Consider the following 6,766-nt stretch of genomic DNA (forward strand, 5'->3'; position numbering starts at 1 on the left):
TCATAAATATCCCCACCCTTACTAAATTCAACAAACAAATCAGATAGTGCTGCAATATAAACTAAACAGTTTGAAATGGTAGGATAATATTGCCCAGAAAATGCATTTGTAGCAATTTGAAAATGTTCTAAAAAATCTAAAAGAATTTTAACATTAGTCCAATCTTGAGTGGTAAGCATTTCATCATCATCCTCACCACCTACCCGAGAATTAAACGTTGCATTAATTGGGTTTCTATATTCATATGCTACTACTAAACTTTCGTACATACAATTTCATCTAGTCGGGCAAGGTTTAGGAACCTTTCTTTCTCTAAGGCCATATTCATCACATTTTTTAAAATACTCTCTAAGTCTACTTCTACGGTTTGAATAAAAAAGCCAATTAAGAGCCATTCTAGCCTTTTCAATTTCTATGTTTAATATTCGCATACCATCACCGACAATTAAATGATAAATATGACAAATACATCTAACATGGAAAATATTAGTAAATGCAGGATTTAGTGTTGTTGTAAGCATGCCTATAGCACTGGTGTTACTAGAAGCATTATCCATTGAAATTGCCATTATTTTATCGCTAAAGCAAAAATATCTACAAATATCTGCAACAGTGTTAGCTATAAACTTACCTGTGTGACGCGAATTAATTATTCTATATGCAATTATGCGTTTTTGCATTATCCATTCCTCATCTATCCAATGACTTGTAACAGTTAGATAATCACAATCATTACCACTTCTACCAATATCAGTAGTAATAGAAATCCGATTAGGTATATGAGTAAATAAATACCGCAAATATTGTTCATATTCATGTTTGAATTTATAAATATCACTCTTAACTGTTGCGCGAGGCCAACCTTTATAATGAACTGGGGAAAACGCTTATTTACAATGGGGATAGTATCCGTGACAATGACTTTTTCAAAAACTCCACTTGATAGTGTTTGAATCGTCAGAGAGCTGCAAAGAGGAAATATTTTGGTCAAAACCAGCAAAATGCTAAATTAGCCGCAAAGTTCCAAACACATATAAAGCAAACGTACTTAAAAACAGCATGTGGACTACATGCATAGACTTCCCGAGCCCCCTCTCGGCATAAAAAAGCAGCTCCTCTAGCAATAATTTCTGAACAATCATTAACTATGTGCCATAATATATTGAAACTGAAAATCATACTAAGACAACCAAAAGGCCACAAAAAGATGTCATTCTTAAACCTGTTGACAATCAAGACTTGGTGGAAGATGTTTAACAAGGACGACTCAATAAAATTAGTGGCCTAAAGCTAATATTTAATAAAAGGCCTTATACTTTACGTTAGAATTCATATATCTATGCACATGCAAAAAAGTTATTGTTACTATTTTTTCGAGCTTGTTGTTATAGTATAATATTCTTAAATGGTATCAAGCCTTTTAACTTTACATAGTAATAATATTATTTATATTAGTAAACAATAATTTGAATAAATAAAATATTAGGCATGTATTTATAATATATTTCCTTTGATATTGTTGTAAAAATTATATTTACCAATATAAAAATATAAGTAGTTTAATTCAAAGTTCTAAAATATTTTACTATTAAAGAATAGACAATATACTTTTCTTTCTTTTTTACAAATTTTTTATACTTTTTATTTCTGCAAACTCAATATTATCTATGCTAAAATACAACAACAACAACAACCCAGTAGAATCCCACTAATAGGGTCTAGGAAAGGTATTGTGTACACAGACCTTACCCCTACCCCGAAGGAGTAGAGAGGCTCTTTCCGAAAGACCCTCGGCTCAAGAAAACAAAAAGACAAAAGTAAACAATATTAGTATCACCACAAAAATCATAGAAAAAATAGGAACAACATGAAATCCAGAAGAAAGATGCAAAGCAAAAGCGATAACTAGTAAATAGGTCCTGCACTGAAAAGAAAAATGATTTTATTGTCTATGCTAAAATGAAATCATAAATTAACTATTAAACTTTTTGGGCCTTAAAATCTCAAGGGCCTAAATCAAGGCTTTACTAGCCTCCTTCTTGAGCTACCCATCCATCCCTGATATTCTCAATTAAATTTTGTAGAGTTTCCAATTAAGATAATACAACAATGACAAGAACATTAAAAAATAGTGAATGTGTCATTCAGTTAACAAATGTGAATGAAATTGGTTGAACAACATGTTTATGCGGCAATGGCCTCAACGAAATTGGTGGCTAAAATTAAACTATATTAAAAGACCCTTGAACTTTTTTCATAAAATCTATAAAATAATAAGACTCTAATCGCACATTATGATATTGAATTCTTCTCTATACAAAAATATGGTATTAAGTGAAAATGAGAAAGATGTGAGCCCATTATTCATCGAGTTTTTTTTAACATTGCGACACTTGCCTCGAAAATTTCTTAGTTAAAAAAAGATACAAAAGAACTTGTTTTTGACGTATGAATGTGCCAAAAGGAATATCTAAATCTGAGTTATAATTAGAAAGTAAAATCGTGAGAAACATGGAAAAAAAGTATACATAGAAGAAAAGTAAAATTGATAAAAACAAATATATTGTTTAACTTAATGAGAGAAAATATTTATCATATTCACTCATTCAATCCTATCTCTACCAAATTTAAAAAGAATATTAAAATCTGGAAGTTACACTATTAACAATATATATATATATATATATATATATATATATATATATATATATATATATATATATATATATATATATATATATATATATATATATATATATTGGGCCTGGGGCCTAAGGCAAGGGTTTTGCCTGCCTTACCCTATAGTCGTCCTTGATTTGGAACACAGGAATTGATGAATCAAAAGAGGGTTGTAGTGATTACTTTTCAAAACAATAGTGGAGGGGAGGCTAATCAATGTACTACAGACCCTAAAGATCCCCCAACTCAAAATGCAAAATGCTTTTCATTCTAAGTAGGAACAAGACAATTTAAAAGCAAATTCACGTGTAAATACTCATGAAGACGACTGCTGAAACAACTAATAGTGCCAATAAAGACCAACATGCCTTTGAACATGAAGCCTCAGCTCAACCGAATGGTTCACAGATGTAACGACCCGGTTGATAGTTTTAAGAATTAGCGTCCCGTTCGGCGGTTTAAGGTTTCGATAAGCTTCGTATTATGTGTTATGACTTGCGTGTATGGCGGAGTTCAGTTTTTGAATGATTCAGGGTCAATTTGGAAGAAAGATTCTTGTTTTGGAAGTGTAAGCGGTAAGAGTTGGCCGGAATTTGTCTTTTATGTAGACGACTCGAAAATGGTGTTTTGATGATTCCAATAGCTTCGTATGGTAATTTTGGACTTTTGTGTCGTTCCATGATTAGTTCTTTTCCCGCTAGTCTTAATGACATGACATGCATGCGGAATTTTTGGCTAGATCTTAGATAATTGATTTAAGTTTGAATTGGACAATTGAGGAAAAGGCATTTTTGAGGATGAATAAAGAATTGAAATACTTTGGAATTAAGGTCGAGTAAAATTCACCTTTAAATCATTGTGAAGATCGGGCTTGAGGATGTTTAATAAATTGAAGTTTGTTAGAAATTTCGACATTAAGGGACGGAAAGTGTCTTGTGACCATGACACACCAAGAGGACAAATATGTTCGTCAATGCTGTGATTGCGAAAGATATTATGTTTGGCATTATCGAGGCTGGGAGGCCCTCTTTCTGCTATCCAAACACTTTATATCTTTCGCTACCCCTTTTGAGCCTGTGTATTTTATTTCACTACCCCCTTTTGGAATCAAGTTTAGAGTCAAGAGTAAAAAAAAAATCAAAAAAGAAAAAAAAAAGTCCATGTCCCAAGAGTACAAACTGGGAAAATTTTCAAGAAAAAAAAATGAAGAAGAAAAGAACTGACAAAGATCCATGCCCCCAGAAAATAGAAGCTGGGGCAACCTGTTTTGAAAAAAAAGAGACAAAAAAAAAAAACAAAGAAACAGAAAGAAAGATGAAAAATAGTTTAGGTCAGATGTTTGAACTACGTTAGACTTGATTCCTTTAAAATAAGGATACGTAGGCAGCCTCACAGTTCGGTCCAACCAAATAAGAATTTAGAAGAAAAAGAAAAAAAATAGAAAAAATAGAAAAATCCAAAAATCCCCAGCATCTGAAACTGGGGCAAAGATTTTATTTCATTTTTGAAGAGTCGATTCCAAGAGTTGTAAGTCTACAACCCCTCATTTTGAGTTTATTTTGAGCCTTCATGCCGACCTTTCTTTCCAACCCTATCCAAAAACCTTCCAAATAAAGACCTCCCAATATGCCTTCAAGAATGCCAAGAGACGCATGCAATGAGCAACAGTTGTCACACGACGTAGAACATCGTCGAATTTCTCACAAAAAAGAGGGAAAGAAAAAGAAAAAGAAAAATGAGAGAGTCTTATTAGTGAAAACCCTCACGGGCACAGTAAGGCGATGGTAAGTAGAGATGAATAAATGAGAGAGGCTTGTTGGTGAAAATTCCTCGGAGCACCATTAGTTGAAAGTGAGTCGTGAAGTTGATGCAAAGGATTGACACGGATAGGCCCGACTTCAAAGATCATAAGAATGGTAAAAGGGAAGATTTGGTCAGTTTGATAGATCGGCTGTTAAGTCCAAAATGCATGTTATTGAAAAAAAAGAAAAAAAAATTCTTCCTTCTGTCCTTCCGACCGGGGCATTTCTTGTTAATACTTGTTTCTTTGCACCATTGTGTCCTCCACTCTGAGTCAGTCTTTGTCAAAACAAGCAAGAAAAGATTTCAGAACTGCTACCAGCTTTTCAGTTGCACAAAGTGAATTTGGCCAGCACACTCAGTTATTACTGTCAACATGCCTTGAGAATTCATGCAAAGGCTCCCCTAAAGACTCTTGTCAGCCTACTTGGCGCAAGTAAAGATAACTGGTGATTCTCTTCGACAGACAAATTGCTCAAAAGTAGGAAGTCATTCATGATATCGGAAAATGTCACCTAAGCAAAGATCTCCAATTGGGATAAGGCTGTTTGAGCTGCAAATACAAATGGTACTGGTGTGAAACAATCAGAGTTGGTGCAGAATAAAACTCTCTTGAGACCGACTCAAGATGATTGAGCACAAAGCCAAGCTGCCAAAGACTCAAGACCACAAACCGACCGCCACCTTTTAAAACTAACAAATTTTCTTTGTGTGAAATAGGAACAAAGCAGTGCAAGGAAAGTGGTTAAAAAACAAAAAAAAGAGAAGAAAAAGAAAAGAAGAGAAGAGCCGACAAAAGGAAGTTTCTCAAATCTTTGCCTTTATTTGCCTTGCTATTGTGCATAAAATCTTGCCATTAATCTTCACATTTTTCCTCCTAGGATAAAAAAGTCCTAGTCTGATGGATTTTTCTCCTAATAGAAATCTTAGTCTGATGAATCTTTCTCCTAAGATAACAAAAAAGGGACCTAGTCTGATGAATTTTCTCCTAGGATCAAAATCTTAGTCTGATGAATCTTTCTCCTAAGATAGAAGACCTAGTCTAATGAACTTTCTCCTAGGATCAAAATCTTAGTCTGATGAATTTTTCTCCTAAGATAGAAGACCTAGTCTGATGAACTTTCTCCTAGGATAGAAATCTTAGTCCGATGAATTTTCTCCAAAGGTAAAACCTAGTCTGATGAATTTTCTCCTAGGATCAAAATCCTAGTCGGATGAATCTTTCTCCTAAGATACCCAAAAAAAAAATAAAGAGAAAAAGGACCTAGTCTGATGAATTTTCTCCTAGGATTAATGTCTTAGTCTGATGAATATTTCTCCTAAGATAGAAAACCTAGTCTGACGAATTTTCTCCTAAGATAATAATTTAAAAGAAGAAGAAGGGGGAAGTCTGAATTTGAAAAAAGAGGGCTCAATTTTTAGTTATCAATGTTTAGTTTTCTTGAAATTAGGGGCCCCGCCTGGAGAATAGGGTCAGTCTTTACTTTAGTCAAGCTTAGTTTATAGTTTTCCGCAAGCACAATCACTTTTAGGAGACGTACATCCTAGTCTAGTCTTTAGTTTACTCATCATTGCATCAATAGTATAAGTGGTTTAAAATATTGCTAACAACTCACAAATCTTCCTAGTGCAAACTGGGGCAGAAAATTTCGTTTGTTTTGTTGGTTTTGATTGCAGGCACCCAGATGGAAAACAAGGAAACACAGAAAGTTTCAGCAATCAGGCGCCCACTTGGAGAACAAGGGAAAACGGTTCCAGTTTCGAAGGAAGACAGGTCAAGTTCAGCAATCAGGTGCCCACCTGGAGAACAAGGGAAGATAGTTCCAGTTTCAAGGAAAAGCAGTTTCGAAGAAAGATAGTTCAAGTTTCAAGGGAAAACAGTTCGAGTTTCAAGGGAAAATAGTTCAAGTTTCAAAGGAAGTCAGTTCAAGTTCAGCAATCAGGCGCCCACCTGAAAAAAAAGGAATTCAATTCAGAATGCAATTCAGGTCAGCAACAAAAGAAGCTCGCGTCAAGAATGCGAGTCAGCTGTCCGAGATGATCAACAGAAGTTTGTCACAATCCAGAATAAAAAAGAAAAAAATAAAACAACAAAAAGAAAGATAAGAAGTGAATCCAAATGCAGAAGTTAATGAAAGATGTGAGCTGCTCAAGACAGGGCTGAGGTCACAAACTCTGCATGTTCCGTCTTGGTTTGAAAAGCTGAAGAAGATTGAACCAACACCTGCGACTAACAAGCATCAAGATTCAAATCAGGGTCCGCATGAAGAATCAACCAAGACTCAAG

Source organism: Nicotiana tabacum, chromosome 7, assembly GCF_000715075.1.
Source record: "Nicotiana tabacum cultivar K326 chromosome 7, ASM71507v2, whole genome shotgun sequence".
Lineage (NCBI taxonomy): Eukaryota > Viridiplantae > Streptophyta > Magnoliopsida > Solanales > Solanaceae > Nicotiana > Nicotiana tabacum.